Source organism: Camarhynchus parvulus, chromosome 1 (genome assembly GCF_901933205.1).
Source record: "Camarhynchus parvulus chromosome 1, STF_HiC, whole genome shotgun sequence".
In the NCBI taxonomy this organism is placed as follows: Eukaryota; Metazoa; Chordata; class Aves; order Passeriformes; family Thraupidae; genus Camarhynchus; species Camarhynchus parvulus.
Window position 1 is genome coordinate 55,200,387 of NC_044571.1, and position 18,623 is coordinate 55,219,009.

An 18,623-nucleotide genomic window follows, 5' to 3' on the forward strand; every position below is an offset into this window, starting at 1 on the left:
TGTGCTTCAAATGTCAAAGAAATCCAACCTTTGCTATGGTTTGAAACCATCTGTTGACATTCAAGTAGGATACTGCATGTCAAGTGAGCTATATTTCTCCTTTGTAGATTAAGACTGTGGTCTCTGTTCTGTCCTCACTTACTTCTTGTGAATCTTGGGTTTAATCCTAATTTAGGTAAGATATACTACAAGCTGCACTTTGTCATTTTAAAGTCATGCGTGTCTTGTGGTGAATTCTTCAGGTGAAAGAAGGAATATAAAAGAAAAAGAATGCACACACAAATGTTTAACTTGCATATACTCCCTTTATTTGAAAAGAAAACCTTATAGAAAACGTACCTGCATAAGGTAATAAGTGATAATAAACAGAAACAAATTCTATCGAGGCAAAAAAAAATCTGCATTAGACAAATATCTATGATTTGAAATTCTTAACCATAATAAAAGTACTCTAGTGGATCATCTTTAATATACTTATGAGTAAAAATATGACAGAGTTACATAGATTTCAGAGTGAAATTCATTCATAAGTATCTACTGCTAGATATTAAAATACGTGCAAAATATAACAAACTTTATGCACACAGATGTCAAGGTCATGCTACAGCAAATATAAAATATGATTGCTAAATTATGCATCCAGTGCCCAGAGAGTTGCATTCAAATCTGATCTATCTGTAGGAGTTTCAGAAATAGCCACTGAGCTCAAACATGCCTGTGGAATATTGTGCTGAGAATACCAAAGCAGTCAAAACACACACAGAATAAAGGGAATAAAAAGTAAAAAAAAAAACAAAAAACAAACCCAAACAAAAACCACCACCAAATAGGACTGGGCAAACAAGGAAAGCAAAAAACAAACCCTTAGTAGTCCTAAAAACAGACAAAAAACAGACTCTTAGCAGTACTATAGTTACAATTAATTTTTAAAATCTAAATAGTAGTTTAACTTGATAAAGTGTTTTAATTATTTAAAATCATTACAATGTCTTCTATATTTAAAAATATTGAAGTTTAGGGCCATATATAAATAAAGCAGTTATAAACTCTTATTTGAAGGACAGAATTTCACAGCATTTATATTTTTAACTATGGATGAGATAAGCTTTTTGACCTAATTCTTAACAAATTAAAACAAAGCCAAACCAAAACCCCAGAAAGTTGTATTCCTTATCATGACATTGAGAGATATGTGATATATGCAGGGAAGAACCCTAGCTAATACAATAAAGTAACCAGTAGGAAGAAGATTGTGTAGAATATATTCTTTTATTAGAAATAAGTGAAAGCATAGTCTGCATGGGACATTACATGACTCAAGAAACAGAATGGGTACTACTGGTCTGCAGACTAAAAATACAGCTGAAAACTGCTGCCTGTTAGAATATTTATAAGTAAGTTTGTACATAAATGGTAATATACTTTTGAAAGCCTTACAAAGATAGTTAATTTAAAAAATCCTGAAGAAATATTGCATTTCTGACGTCTTAGCTACTTCTTTCTAGCCATGCTACCAGGGCTTGTATAAGATAGTGCTTCTAACTACAGAAAAAGCCTGGTCAGTTTCCTTGGATCTCATAGCTACAAATACTGTATGCGAAAACATGATAACTAATAACCATGGCAAATTTATCCAGATAGACAAATTAATTTAAACATTTCAGACATTTTCAGCGGAACACCTTGCCATTTTCCAGACCATTATGGAGAAAAGTGGCTCCAGTCTAGGACAAGATATGCTTAAATTCTGTCCTGAATCATTAAACAACTTGAAGAACACATTTAGTGTCTGTTACTGTTCATACTGTAATACCAACCTAACAAAACAGCATCTATGTTTATGTGATTTTTAAGTTTAAAGTTTTTTAAGATAGCAAGAGGAAAATCATAGTATTCCTGGTTATGGCCCCCATTATTATCTCTGCTGCAATGAAACAAATTCTTCAAAAAATTAATTATTCAAATATCATGGGATAACTGCAGCTCAGTATGTACAAAACATCTGTCACTACAAAAGAAAGATGCAGTTTTAACCTCTTAAATGGTGATAGAAAGTGTACCAGTTTTCCTGGACACGTTGTTTTTAATTCCAGATAGGGAATTGTTCTGTAGTACATAAATAGGGTGTTGGTTTTGTCATGGGAAAGTGAAATACACACTTTGCACCAACCATCATAAACAGACAGACACATTCATTTACCTGAGAATACTTCACAGTCTAGAGTCTAAAATAGTTGGTTTTAATGGTGGTCTCCATTATACTGAGAAAAGACTGTCACAAAAATAACTCCAATGTTCTTGACACAAGAAATATTGAAGAATCACATGGAAGCTGGACAATCTCATAAAAAATACATATTCAGTTATGAAGTTCCAGTAATTTCTCTGAAAGTTCATTATTGCCAACCACAACTGATATTGATATATTCATTTTTCATATCCAAAATTTGATAAGGGCCGAAATGCTTATAAAACTGGATCATATTTAGGCACAAAATCTGCAATGCTAATATGTGCTTTTGTCACTATTGCTCATTATGAACTTAGTCTATGATGAGTCTTACGAAAGTCAGCAGCAGACAGGAACTTAGAACAGGTTTTTCAAATTAGAGTACATACTAGATAAAGCTAGTGCTCCCTCATAATGAAACGTTATCTGGCATTGAGGCTTCTATAACAGATGAAGTTATGATTCTGTTTAGAATTTACTGAGAATATTGGTGCTTTTATGGATTTCTCTTCCCCTGCTAGCATTTTGGAAAGGCAGTCTTGAAAAAAAAGTAATTCTTCACATTAGCCTTTCTTTCTTGAGGACATTTGTGAAGCAGTATAAACCTTTTCCTGTCAATCAGACACTCATTTCATCTTCACATAAGATCAATTTTCTGGTTAGACGTAGTGACTCTGCTAGTCTGCTTGGGGATTTAAGATTGATTCACTTCTCAAAGTGCTTTAGGCATAGTGATTTCTTTCACCTTCCCTATCTGTGCTGAGTAGGTCAGGAGTTTCTAAGTTCACACAACTTAATTCATTGCATGGATTAATCTATTGTTGACTCTAATGTATAAACACATATCTGTGAATTAAAAGAAGTCTGGAAATTGCTTACAAATTAAAGAAAAACAACGCAAACCATTAATTCAATAACTGTTATGTATTTCTCAAAAAAAACATCAAAATAATCGGATTCAAATCTGGCTGAATTTCCATGTACTTAAGTATAAACAAATTATACAACAAAATATTCAGAAGATGTTACCTAATTTGATAGCAATATTAACATTCATGCTATTTTTAATACCATGCAGGTTTTCACTTCATCCAGATAAATATATTCCTTTTTGTTTAAAAAATAGCAAAATTAACCAACAAACTGACAAAAACCATTGCTGTAATACACTGCCCTATTTCCCACTGAGTCATTCAAGAGCAATAAAGAGAAGATACCAGTCTTGTACAAGGAATGGAAAACCTTATAAGGCGACCAGACAAGGAAAATGTGAACAAATTGCGAACACCTGGAATAAAAAGTCCTGCATCTTTAGATTTGCAGTGTATGAGCTTGACCCTCCTCATATTCCATGGATATCCAGTCAATAGAATGACAGCATCTTCTCAGCGACTACTTATTTCTGCTTAATTTTATGTTGTTCTGTGGATTTTAAAACATTTGTGCATATAAATTTATATACAAAAATATTTATAATTGAGAATAAAATTTGTGCCTAAGTGGATTGGGCTGCTTAGACTTATCACCAAATTATTTTAAACAAAATAATTACCTGCATGATACAAAATAATTTCACATCTTTCCCAAATGAGTTAAATTAATAAATTGATAGCTCAATTAAACTAAGTTCTTCACATATGACCTTATAACACCTTGGTCAGGATTCAAGTACTCAAACATTTTCATTGTCTGAAGATCCCTTTTTTTTTTTTAAATGTTCTTCTTTAGCTCTGTCAAAACAGCTAGGAGGTAACAAAAAATAGGTGTTCTCAGCTCTGTGCATCCTTGAATTGGATTTCTCTACTTTGACATTCAGTTAAAAGACCAGTTGAGGGAAATGTTGTATGTGCCTTTAGGTAGAATAGCTCATACGCGGACTCTTCAGATATGAATACACTGGGGAGATGGGGAAATATATAGCTCCAAACATATATCATGCAATCCAATAATGTAGAGCTCCCAAAGCAAACAATAACACTCAAGAAGATGAATTGAATTTTGAAGAGGATATTCTCTGGTGGATTTTAAATACTCATGCATTTGCCTCCAGAGCAATTTCAATTATTCTGCTTCTTCCTTACTCCCAGTTTGAAGATATCCGGCATGAAAAAAAATTTAAATTTCAGTTTCTAAAGGTTTTAAAATGTCTTTCAAAAGTTTTTTTTTGTGTGTTTTTTCTACTGGTAGCTCAGTAGTTTGTGCCTTCAAATCACAGAATGACAAATATTTTCATTTAGCAAATTTTGTCAGAACAGATGTTTATGTGAAATTAAATGAGTCCCTCCCATGTGTATTAGCTGTATGAATAGAACAAGTAGAAGATGGAAAATTACTTTGCAAATTCTAAACAACTGAATGAGAAGAAAGAAAAATAAAAAAGCATATAGATGCACTGTTCTTCTATTCTTCAATCCAGAAAGAATTTCTAAGTACCAACAATCTATGATAAAAACACTATGAAAACATGAGTTTTACGAGGCTTCATTGGGCTATCAAGTCATTTGAAACAACTACATTGGTTTAAAAGTTAAAAACATACTATTTTTTCATAAAAATGTAGATGGTTGATGAAGTTTACAACCCTGTAATCTAGAAGAGTACAATAAATAAAGACATAAATAAATGTGATTCTACTCATTAATGAAGTAATTAATGGGAGTTTGTTTTGCTGTAAGCCATTTTTTTCCCTGAATGATTATTCAGATAAATTACATTACTACAAACCAGAAAGAAAAAAAAATATATCCACGTTCTCATGCTGTTTTATCATGATTTGGAAAAAAACCCAAAAAGGTCAATTTAATGTTAAAAAAAATGTTCCAATTGACAGCAATTTTTTTAGCACTGCTACACATTACACAATAGAATATTTTGTAAGTTATGTTACCGTGAACATTATTTTTCAGTATGCAACTTTTCTTTTTTTAATATAGTTGTTGGTCTTCTTAGATAACAGGCCCCAATCAGGACAACAACATAAATGAACATACCATGCAGACCACTTGCAATAATCTCCTCAAAAATAAATAACAGATTGGATGGGAAAAACTTTGATGTTTGACTTCACATGGCTACTGAAAATGTTAGAAATTTAGAACTCTATTATTTTAAAGAAATGAACTAAAGGAAAAAACATCTTACTCATGTGGTTAATTTTCTGACAAAACATAACCTAGTAATATCTAATATTAAAGATATAGAAATGTTTTATATTAAATTTATTTCCCAAATAAATTTATTTTTTTAAAGTGTGGTAAAAATTGCATGTGTGCCTACAAGCAAAAATTATTATAATTTATTAAATTTTTGAATTTATATTTTAGTTAATTATGTAGGCTATGTAAAATGCAAATTCTTTATAACTTCTATAACTAGTAAAATATGTATAAGCAGTTTCCAGAACAATTCAGTTTTTTATTAAGTAAGCAATTATTGCACTTGCTGTCGATTGAGTTTGTTGCACTAGTTTTCTTCAATGTTTTGACATAGAATAAGATGGATTTCTTGGAATTCATTTAAGAGGATTCAGTCTACATCTTCATTTTCAATCCTAGATGACAATTACTTTTTCTTTGTGATTTTAAATTATTTTCTTTAACATCTAATTGCATTTTTAAAAATACTTTGATTATTCATATATATGGTTTTTGCTGTCTTTATTGTTTTAATTAAAAATTATTTTTAATTCATTATGAGTTAAATGTAAACTTATTATTTTGTTTTTTATTAAATGAAGTTTTACTTATGTTGAAAAGCCTATAAGAAAAGCCTTTAGGAATGCTTATATTATCCACAAATCTTTTAAGAGTCTGGTGTTGCATAAAGAAATGTTTGGTTAGCACTCACTACAGAATCCCATTTTCCATACCTTAAAACTATTTTTGGACAATAGTAATTGTAACTCTAACTTTTCATTCCAAAGATGCATCTTAAGTTATTTTGGAAAAAGGTAATAGTTCTGAGGTTTCAGAAGATGCAATTGTCCAAAATTAACTGCCTTCCAAATAACTAAGGATTTGCAGCATTTCCAGATAGGTTAAGATCTATGACTGTACCTAAAAAAAATTCTTGGTCAGTGCTCAGTTAAAGCTTTTCATTACATGGTTTTCTAATACTTCAATGACCAGCCTCCAGTATAAGTCTACTTCAGTTAAGCAGGACAGGACATAAATTCTGGGTTTCATCTTTGAAAAAAGTCAAAACAATTTACCTGAGATTCAATAAGTTTTAAGCTTTAAAGGAAAAGAACTGTAAGGAGAACCTATCCATAATACTTATTATATGATTAGTAAAGTAAGAGTTTAGGTTTGTTGCATAAGGATATTTTAATGTTCAATTTTACCTTTTCAGAAAACTGTTGTGGTTTGACACTGGCCAAGCACCAGGCATCCATGAAAGCCACTTGCTCGACCTCTCATGCCACAATTGGGGAGAGAAAAAAAATAATGAAGGGCTCAGGACTTGAGATAAGGACAAAGGGAAAGAACTCCATGGGCAAAACAGGATCAACTTAGAGATATAAAGTGAATTTATTACTAACAAAATCAGAAGAGGATAATGAGAAATAAAATAAACCCTTAAAAACACCTTTTCTTCCCCCAGCCCCTCCCTTCTTCCCATCAACAGCGCAGGGAGACAGGGCATGGAGGTTTTGGTTAGTTTATCACTGAGATTTTCTTCTGCTCCTCTGGAAGAGGAATCCTTCTCCCGCAAGACTATGGGGTCCCTCCCATGTGAGACAGTTCTCCATGAAAATTCTCCAGCATGGGTCCACGCTCAGAAGCAGCAATCCTCCCAAAACTGCTGCGGTGTGGGTCACTCTTCCATGGGGTGCCGTCCTCCAAGGACAGGCTGTTCCAGCCTGGAAGAAGGGCTCTCTCTCTCCACTGAGTCCCCACTGGATCACAGCCTCCTCCAGGCATCCACCCCTGCTGGAGTGGGCACCTCCCCCATGGGCTGTGGCTGGATCTCTGCATCCCCCCTCCCATGGATCCCCATGGGCTGCAGGGGCATGGCTGCTTCACCATGGTCTCACCACAGCCTGCAGAGGAATCAGCTCCGGTGCCTGGAGCACCTCCTACCCTCCTTCTCCACTAACCTTGGTGTCTCAGAGTTGTTTCCCTTCACATGTTCTTATTTCCTTCTCTTCTCTGGCTAGGAAAAACTGTGTGCACTTTGTTTTGATTCTCTTCTTAAATATGTTATCACAAAGGCATTACCAGCCTCTCTCATTGGCCCAGCTTTGGTCGGCAACATGTCCATCTTTAGGGCCATCAGGGATTGGCTCTGCTGGAAATGGTGGATGCTTCATAGAAGCTATTTTAGTGCCCCCCCCCTGCTGCCATAAAACAGGCCATGTAAAACCAACACAAAGACTAATGTATATATCATGTATAATGGTCTAAATTTCATCCTGATTCAGACAGATGGTTGAGATTTTAAGAGAAAACAATTTGTAGGCAGTAAAATTATTTTCATCATCAAACAGCATTTCATTTTAAACACTGTGCAGTATATTTCCTTCCTAATTTAGAGTGTGTAATCAAATATTGAACACTCATTTCAGGTGTGGTGTTTCATCATATTATGGATCATGAGAGGGGAAAATAACATGTATAAAGTGAATTCTCAGCTTATTCCCTTAAAACTCTAAAGTAATGTCTGGTTTTCTGTTAAGGAAGGAAATATTAAACTGCGGGTTCTGGAAGATAGAGAAAAGAGGAGAAACCTATGGAAATATATAAGGCCTTATAAAAAAAAAATTGATAGAAAGGAAAGCAATTCCAGAGAGATTTACTCAATTTTTTGTCTTGGGTGGGAGTTTTCCCAGGTAAGTCCCTTGATAATGTTGTTAAATATGCTTCCTTCTGCAGAGAAATATCTCCCTTTTGTGAGTGTTCAATAGTTTATTAGCAGTGCATTGAACATTCTGAATAAGATTAATCTGCTACTGATTCATATCCTCCCCTAGGGAAATTCATGGCAATAAGTGGATTTGATTGAAAATATTATTTGCTGAAGAGGATTGAGAAGTATACATAGAGAATAGGGGGAAAAGAAGCAGAAGAAACAGTGGAATGAAAAAGTGACAAAAGTTGGCTGGAGAAGGGGAGAAAGAAGTGCAGTGTGAGGGAATGGCAAGGAGAAAATATTGCTTACATTTAATTTTAAACTAGTAGTATTCATCAGAAAGAATGATTTCTTTTACTTTATTTTATAAAAATTGCATACACTTTTATGTACATAAGAAACTGTAATTCCATTTGGGACTACTTGTGACATTAACAAATCATTTGAGAAGAGTTCTTGAGGTTTATCATTATGTCACCAGTATCCTTAGGGAAATTACTTATACCGTGTGTGCAGTTTTGTGTACATAATTCTTTATATTTATCAAATTACATGGGACTCTATAGTACACTTCAAAACTTAAAGTCTATCAGGCACATACACTCTTTTAAGAAAGCATGTGTATTGCTTTAGGAGAGTGCTTCACATAATCATCCACTTAAAGGCTCCTAATTTGTTTGTAAGTCATTTTCTGAAATGAAAATTTAATAATACTAATGCATCTAGCAATATTTTTTTTGTAATAAGTATTTATGATCAAACTATAAATGAACTTTTGTTTAAATTTTCCTAACAACTTTTGAGAAGATATGTTGATATTTTTGAGCATGAGCTGATGTTTTCTGGGAACATCAAAATCCTTTATATATTATGTGACATTTTAAAACTTTGAGAGACATAAGACAGTATTTTGTATGTCTTTTCTTTTCTTTTCTTTTCTTTTCTTTTCTTTTCTTTTCTTTTCTTTTCTTTTTTTTTCTTTTCTTTTCTTTTCTTTTCTTTTCTTTTCTTTTCTTTTCTTTTCTTTTCTTTTCTTTTCTTTTCTTTTCTTTTTCTTTTTCTTTTCTTTTCTTTTCTTTTCTTTTCTTTTCTTTTCTTTTCTTTTCTTTTCTTTTTTTCTTTTCTTTTCTTTTCTTTTCTTTTTTTTCTTTTCTTTTCTTTTCTTTTCTTTTCTTTTCTTTTCTTTTCTTTTCTTTTCTTTTCCTTCCCTTCCCTTCCCTTCCCTTCCCTTCCCTTCCCTTCCCTTCCCTTCCCTTCCTTCCCTTCCCTTCCCTTCCCTTCCCTTCCCTTCCCTTCCCTTCCCTGCCCTTCCCTGCCCTTCCCTGCCCTTCCCTTCCCTTCCCTTCCCTCCACCACTTCCGCCACTTTCTTCTCTCTTTTTCTTCCTCTTTCATTTTTTTTTCCTTTCTTTTTCTTCCTCTTTCATTTTTTTTTCCTTTTTTTTTCTTCCTTTCCCTATAAAATGGAGAACTCATAGTCTCAGTCCTGGCCACAACAGTTAACTCTTGATTGGAAGTAGAATCCTGACCATCTAAGACCACTTCTAACTTTTAAAAGTTTCAGAGTTTCCATGTAAGATTATTTAACCCTATATTTGGTATATTTATTGATGAATACATATCTTTCTATTGTATTGAAACAGATAATTGCTAGGTACAATTCATTTTACGTTAGAACAAATATCTAAAATAAATGCTGTGGCCTCACCTATAGGTGTAGCTTATGATGAAAGTTACATAATATGAAAACCTCTCATTTTATGTCCAATAGAATTTTAAAGATATATAATACCAAATCTATCTTATATAATAATATATTATGTTTTACTAATAAGTTTTAAAGGATGTAAAATGAGTTTCTTCATGGGAATGAGTTGACAATTTCTCTCTACTCCTGATTAAGCATGTTTTTACTTGTCGGTTAACATCTAAATAACTGACATTATTTTTGCAACCTCAGATAATTAAATTCTTTTTCCTGGAATATTTCTTATCTTTCAAAACCACCTTTTGATATGAAAATTTTAAAAATATTTGAGAAATCAAGTGCAGTCTTTCAGAATTAAAAAGTATGCATTTTTGCACTGCAATTTTTGTTAATTTCACCAATTTTTTTTTTTTCTGTGTGAAGGACTAAAACAACTGATCCTGACCAAAAATATTTCAGATGATAGGACCTGAAAATAGAACAAACTAGTTTATTGAAAATGGAAGCATTTTTGTTTGGTTCAGATGTCCTCTTGATGGATATCTAGGTGTTATTCTTCCACAGTGATAAAGCTGTGTTTTTCCCAATCCTTTATCAGGCGTGTATCCGTCATCTCTATAAATTGCAGCGCTTCCACCTCACTTCTAAGAGAGTTTCCACCAGTTTTGTTTAGTTTGTACTAGAAAAATGTAGTCAGGTATAGATCAGATCACTTCTGTGAGTTTGTGGAGAAGTCAAACCAAGAACCAAATATGGAGTCCCCTTGCCTCATGGTATACTGTTAATTATTTTTAAACTTTTAGTTGCTAAGAATGAGAGAAGGACTCAACTCTCAGAGACATATTTTGGAGCAAACCTTAAGAATATGTACTTTTTTGGGATATGTACGACAGCACATGCTCTTAACACAAAAGAGAGATTTAAGATACAGTTCTCACTGAGATTTCATAGAGAACAATGTAGGTTCATCACAGAGAGAGAAAACTGGTACAGACCCCTCCTCATTGCTGAAAAGGAGAAGTATTTGGGGTAAACAATATTTTGGAGTTCACTTGAATTTTGTTTCAAAGGAGATGGGAGGGTTTATTTCAGAATATTACTTGGAAATGTGCTAAACATGAAAGTAAGGCAGCAGAATTTGTGAACTTACAGGGAACAAACTTATTCGAATATGTACAACCCTAGTGGGTTGCCTCTAAAAGCCTTTCTGTCTCTGCCATCTTTCCAGTGCTTTTAATCTCTCCTAGCTGTCATGGAGTATTTTTTCCACTGTTATCTTATCTATCCATCAAGCATAGTGTTTGCAGGATAAAAGAAAGGCTGAATGAAATTGCAAACAATTTGAATGATGTTCATTATGGAAGATATGGGGGGTTTTAGCAAATTGCTGACAGCGTATCCATATGTAATTCATTCCTTCCATATGTAGAAAATCTCTTTACATGCCAGTTAATACAATGAGGTGAATGGTTCTGGTCCCTGGCAACATGTAAGAGAGGTTAGAAGTTTGGGAGTAGAAGATGGTCATAAGAAGTCAGACTCCTCCTGTGGAAAGACTGAAGGGACTGATGGACCAAAACAAAAGAGTGGTTGGTATGTGATTTGTCAAAAGTGGCTGATGCCCATTTTTAAAATTTATTTATTTATTTATTTATTTATTTATTAGGCTTTCATACTGTTGTTGCTTATCGTTTGCACTGGTGAGGCTGCACCTCGAGTCTTGTGTCCAGTTTCAGGCTCTTCACTTAAAAAAAAAATCTTGAAATGATGGAGAGTTTGCAGAGAAGGTCAATGAAGACGGTGAAGGGTCTACAAGGTAAAGCTAATGAGGAGTGGCTGAAGAAGCTGGAGTTGTTTAGCCTGGAGAAGAGGAGGCTGAGGGGAGACCATACCATTCTCTATTTAAAAGGAGGCTGTAGCCAGGTGGTTGGCAACCAGAGACAGGTCATGAGGGCATAGACTCAAGCTGTACCAGGGAAGGTTGAGTCTGGACATCAAGAATTTTTTCACTGAAAGGGTGGTCAGGCATTGGAATGGGCTGGCCAGAGAGGTGGTAGAGTCACCACCCCTGGAAGCATTGAAGAAACAGCTGGAGACGGTGCTACAGTTTAGCTGACAAAGGGGTGTTCAGTTGAAGTTTGGACTTGATGATCCTTGAAGTCTTTTCCAATCTAAATAATTTTGTGTTTCTCTTATCTGAGCTCTTAATGATACAAATAAAACTACTTTTGTGTAACAATTATCCTCTGACATAAAATTTAAATAATCTAAAACTTTGCCCCATGCAAGTACTAATTATAGTTCAGTAATGCATTTAAATAATAACGATTCAAATATTTTTCTTTCATTTGCAATACTACTAATTTATTTTAAAACTACAGCCAGTTTAGCTGTCATTGCATATAGTCTAAACATATTTTCACAGTTTCATCACTTAAATGTAAAAAAAAAACCCAGAGTCATAATGTCTTCACTAATCATTACAGAAAGAAATTACAAAAGCAGGTCTTAACCAAACACAAAACGCTTCAGTTAAAACAGTTTATATCTTGAAAACAGTAATATTACTATTATGCTGCACTGCCAGCTTTTAAAATGCTATTTTCGTCTGGTATCTTGTAGACAATTTTTCAAACAGTTGCTGAACTATAGAGTCTGAAATTCTTTCACATTATCCTGATTTTTTCCATTTTTTCTCCTGCTTTATAAAACTGTTTAATTTGTTTGGTGTTTGCATTACTGAGATAATGCCACCTCTCTAAAATGAAATGTAGTATTGTATACTGTCAGAATGCAACAAGAGTTTTATTATCTAATTTAGGATGTAAAAGCCTTTTTTCTGTGAATAAATATATAGCCCCCTCTGTGCTAAGGAACAAGGTCACATCTACCAATGGAATAATTAACTACCACAGAAGAATCCAACCAAAAAAAAAAAAGTAGATTTTGCTGGAAAATAACTGGAAAGATAATTAACTTAATAAATTTCATCTGCAACTGTGTGCATACATTAACATTTTGAAAATTACAGCCGTAATAAAAATACAGCAAATATCATTCCCAAATGTAGCAACAATCAAAGCTTTATTTGATAATTTTACTTTAACTACTGGGAATAAAATTATATTCTTGTAGGAAAGAATATTTTCTAATGTATTTTCATTTTTTAGATTTTTGTCATTTCAAGTGTGGGCTAGCAATAATGTTGCTACCTTCACTAAAATAGAATAAAGCAATGAAGCTCAGACTTTTTTAGTAGATCGACATTTTTTCCTTTTCTAAGGTTGCAAAGGAACAATTAAATTATATTCTCAACATAAAATTCCACTGAAAGTAGGAGAATCAGCATAAATTTGTTACCTTTTATGGATTAGGATATATGAAATTTCTGTTGGCTGTGCAAAACCAGGGGCTATGTCCAAACCAAATTCCAGAGAAAGAAAAACAGCCATTTTCTCTTATAGGAAGGTTGTGCAGGAACTATTTTATGGGAATCAAATAAATAATATTCAGAATAGTCTTTGTCTATCTAGGTAATTCATTACTGCTCTCAAACACAGCAGATTATGATTTTAGATTAAAAGGTGTGGATATCAAAAGCAGACTCAGAAAATGAAGAGAAATCTACCCATATCAATCTTTTACATAACATTGCATATATGATTTCCAAAATAGTACTTTAAAACTAGTTTTGTTTTGAAGTTTCTATCGACACGAAAATACATGAATCAAAGAAAATGCTAATTTGTCAGGAATTGTAATTGAATTGACAATGGCCTTCTGTGACCTTTCTTTTATTTCATTTCATACGAATGCTGAAATTTTCACTCAGATGTCAGCATATGTTAAATTGAATTAAGCAAGAAACTTTTTTATTTTTCAGTATGATTGTTTTTAGCAAAATATACTAAAGAAAACATCTTTTCTAAGATTCTTCAAAGGTTTAATAGTAGAGGAAATACCTATGAGATTAATTATCTTTCTTCCTGACCCTTAAGTACCTTTCATTTTTCAGATGTCACTGTGGTCTTAGTAACATTACAGTTATTCCTTATTTAAAGGACAACATTGCCCATTCCTATGACCAACATTTTCTCACAATAAGCTTTTGTTGTTCTCTGACTCAGTTGTCATAATTATCAGAAATGAGAATCATTGCAAAAAATACAGATTAATTACATATGAACATATATATATTTTGTCAATTGTACTGACTGACAGCTGACTCTTGCCATGTCATGCAACAGGTCCATGACCTTGGGAATGTCCACTGAAAGTCTGGAAGTGAAAGAAGTAGTACTTCAGCTGATTGTCTCTCAGTCTTCACATACAAGAGATGGAGATTTGTTCTTCAATGGTTAGTTCTGCATGTAGATCCATGTGAAGGTATCTGGCTTAATAGCTTTAATGTGATACATATGATCCCAGTTTACCTCTTTTTATTACTTTGGTTCCAAGGGAAACTAAGCTAAAAACAGTATAGAAGTTCACTTAATAGAAAATGTAGTCATTTTACTGTATTTGTTACAGTATTAATATAATCCAAATTAGTTTCCTTTTTTCCTGAAATAATTTATAATTAAAGGTAATTATTTTTTGCATCTTGGACATGTGAGCTGCTAAGAGGAAGAGTTGCATGAAAATAAGATCATCTATCACATTTTTTTCACCTCTATTTCAGGGGCTTTTGGAGTGGAAAAATTTAGGCCACAGAATTCTTAGGAAATAATGGGCTGGTACTATGGAATACAATGCCAAAATTATGCCAATAACCAAAATCTGCCTCCAGCTGACTTTCAGAAGCAGAGACTTGGTACTCTCACAGGAAATAGGGCATTAAAGTGATGTCAGAGCACAGATGAAAAATGGGTGGATAAGAGTCTGAAAAGAAAAAAGTGCTTTGAAGAGACAAATTCTGGGTGGGAGAAGTTAAAAAATCAAAATAATTGACTACAAAGCTTGGGCAATCAAACAGTAGTCAATGGTCCAAGATCCTTGCACTTTACAGAAAGGAATTTCTGTTGCAGTAGCAAAGAATTTGTAAAGGCAACAAATCATGTTTTTTTAATGCTGGGTTGAAGATTATTTTCTTTCATCTTAACAAAAGAAGGGTTTTTTTAAGATTTGTAACTTTTCCATGTTATTAAAAAGTTTAGACAAAGTCCCCCAGTGCTATGTCACCTGGAGTGCCAAATCACATACTGACACTGTTTGACCCCACTGCTTGGAGGGTTCTACAGATATTGGAGAAGAGGCACATTATGCTATGAATATCAAAAATCACACTGTGGATGATAATTTTTCCCTGTTTCCTAAAATAACTTTGATTTCTCTTTTACTGAGAGCCTGATGTGTTTAAACTAGTCTTACTTGTAACAAAAACTATCTGAATTGGGAAATTGGCTAGAAACACTAATAAAGGCATATTGTCCTTTGCTTTACTCTGCTAAAGCAGTTTCCAAAGTCAGAAATACTGTTTGAAAGAGATGAATGGACATATTAACTGGACATGAAAGACAGGTCAAGTCTAAGTTTCACAGCCAGAAACTACAAGGATAGATAATATCCAAATGGAGAAAAAAGCCCACAAAAAATGTGACAAAACATTGCCACAGCCTGCAGAACATTATGTTTAATTTTGTGCTTAAATGGTTGCAAAGAACTTTAGTACAGCTAAAAAAGCAAAGTTATGCCATGTATTAATAAACACAGAACTGAGCCCTAAGTTAATAAAAAACTTTAAACCGGAAGTTTAAAAATCAATACATAGGAACAACTAAAAAATTATGGAATAGTATTCTTACCCTACCTAATGTAAGGGATAGCCAATTAATAGCCACTACAGAAGTAATTGAATAGGTTATTGTGGATAATGTCTAAGATAACCAATGTCCTTAGGGTAAGATACTACCTCAGGTGCACATGAAATCACACAACCACTTTCTCTCTTACAACTTGATTCTACAAATAAGTAGGAAGTGATTGCTGAGTCACTACTTTGCAAAAGAATTCATTGGGCCTCTAATGCAGTTATGAATCAAAAATAGTCATTATAGAGCCTTAGGCAAGAAGCTGATGGCATGCCAGAAGCAGCGCCTGCAGGGAACCATGAGCTTGTTAATGCTGTTCTTTGGATGAATGGTATTAAACTCTTGACTGACCATCACCATCTCCAGACAGCCTGCTGCTGAGTGAGACTGTGCCCTACAATTTATCTTTCACATTTTGTCTGATCTCATCTATAACACCTCATTGTATTGATTCTGTCAAAATGATGATGGCAAATTGCATTCACCAGGAAACACTGCACGTGGTTTTGCAAAAATTACATGATACTCTAACTTAATGGAAAACAATAGGAACTGCAAAAACTGCACAGAGGAATAAATCACTGCTGGTGTATCTGGCAGTAAAGTTGATTTTCTTCTTCCTCCCAAACACTGACGCACTTCTCTTAGCCATTGAAATATTGGCAAAAAAAACTTTAATGGATAGAAGGAAAAAATAACAAAAAAGACTCTTTAAGTTATGCTGCTACACTACTGGGAAAAAACAGCAAAAAAATTGTGTCTCAGCAAAGAAAGAATCATTAGAGGAGGGTAGCAGTTATCACTAAAAAGATCTTCTGCTGAAGGGCTAAAACCACATAGTACAAAAAAGAAATTGAAGTTCTCTGTGCCTTATCAGCTGCAGTGCATCACCCCTGTCTGTTGCACCCTGTTTTTCAGCTCCACTCTGTAGCACAACAGTTTAGGGTTTTTTATTTTTTTTCTTCCCATTTTCTTAACATAAAACACACATTGTGATATCCCTTGAGTTGCTGTCCTGCACAAGAGACTTTCTGAGGCTATGGTTGTTTCTCTCATTTCAGATAATAGGTATGGCCCTAAAGAATTCCTCTCCCACATGCTATCCTCTTCCATACTTCAGATTTTTAAAAACACTGCATTTCCCATTTAGTCTTCTTATACCGTCTAAAAGTAGATGATTTTTCTTTCAGTGAAGAAAATGCACATCTATAGACATTTATAAATGTTGTCCTCTTCTAGAGTAGTTATGAAAAAACTTTAGAGCTCTATAATAGATTAAAATACTTTCAGTCTTTAGGAAAACTAATGACTTCCTGACCTGTAAAAGACCTGAACCATAGGAATGCTAGCACATGGTAGAAAACATGTTGGTACTTGAAAAGAAATAAAGCAAAACCAGGAAAAAAGAAGCAAGAAAAAGAAAGAAAAAAGAGAACTTCCTAGGGGAAAGAGACAATGAATCTCAGATGTACAAATGATTTGACAAGGCAGGAATCCGAGAATCATGATTTGAGTTAGAAGGGGGCTTAGAGACTCTCTAGTTCCAAACACCTGCCATTGGCAGAGATTATTCAGCTGGACCAGGTTGATGATGGTCCCATTAAACCTGGCCATGAATACTTCAGGGATGGAGCATCCACATCTTCTCTGGGAAACAAAATAAACCAATATTTTAGAAAGCTCTAATTTCACTCCACAGTCATCTGATATTTGCAACTGCTATTTTGTAGTCTTCTGTTTACTCTCTTTTTTTAATTTGGATTTTTGATGATTTTTAATTCTAAAAAATGTTCCAATTTAATACATTAGCATTGCACTGCATTGTTTATGTAAAATTAGACCCCAGTCTGAAGGGCACAGGCTCTCTTGTGAAAAAATTCTTCTTGTGCAGCAGATCTACCAGGTGAAAAGTCCATTGGAATGTTCAAAAAATTAACTGGGAATTACTTCAGTATTTAAAACTGTTTTGGGATAATTGGGTGCTAGTTTTCCATCCATACCTGTTGGATTTGACTATCTGATGCTAATTAAATTTGGTATATTATTATACAACAATTACATGTACTTTTTTAATAATTTTGAGTTTGGTAGTCCATACCTTAGAAAAGGAACTAAAATAAACAAGAAATAGTAACAGAAAATATTAAAAAACATTTTGTAATATATACTTTTTTTTCATACTTTAAACTTGTGTGCCTCTGTCAATTAAAAATATTCATTCTTCTGAATGTTTCAGACTTTACTTTTGAACCTCCTCAATGTACTATGAAGTGCAGAATTCACAGTTTCACACATACAGTAGTTACTGTAACATTCACTCCATTAGTGTCTGCCAGGTTCATTTTGGATTTGAAGTCTCCTATCTAAATTGACACCAACTATCCAATTGCAGCAGTCTTTACATTTCTGATGTGTCATACCACATTACATTTTCTGTGTCACCTCCCATCACATTACATTGTGTCACGCAGAAAAGCCAATGTGAGTTGACATTACACAAGATGATGCGATCTAAAAGATTTAAAGCTATGCAATTCACTGAAGCAGAAAGGTGACACTGCAATCTAGGTGTAAATACCTACTTCCCCTAGAGCATCAGTTATCACCTAAAAACACATACTACACGACCTTTAAAGGTCCCTTCCAGCTTAAACTGTTCTACAATTCTGTGTTTCTATGATATGTTGGATAATTTTCAAAACTTAAGAGAATCTGATCTGAACACTTTTAGTGTAATGCATAAAATAGCAAACTCCAAGAATACTGCATATTTGAGTTAGATGTGCAAAAGCAATGGCAATTAAATTATAATTTCCATTTAATAGTGATGTTTTCCACTAATAAAATCTGCTGTACTAGCAAAGTAGATGCTACAGAAAATCAATTATACCTCACTATGTTCAAAAAAGAGGATAATTTCCTTAGTTTGATGAATAAAAAGCTATTTAAGGACTGAAGTGGCAATAACTAAGGATATTAATGAGATATATATAAAGTACTTAAAGAGGTCCAAGAATTTTGCTTCT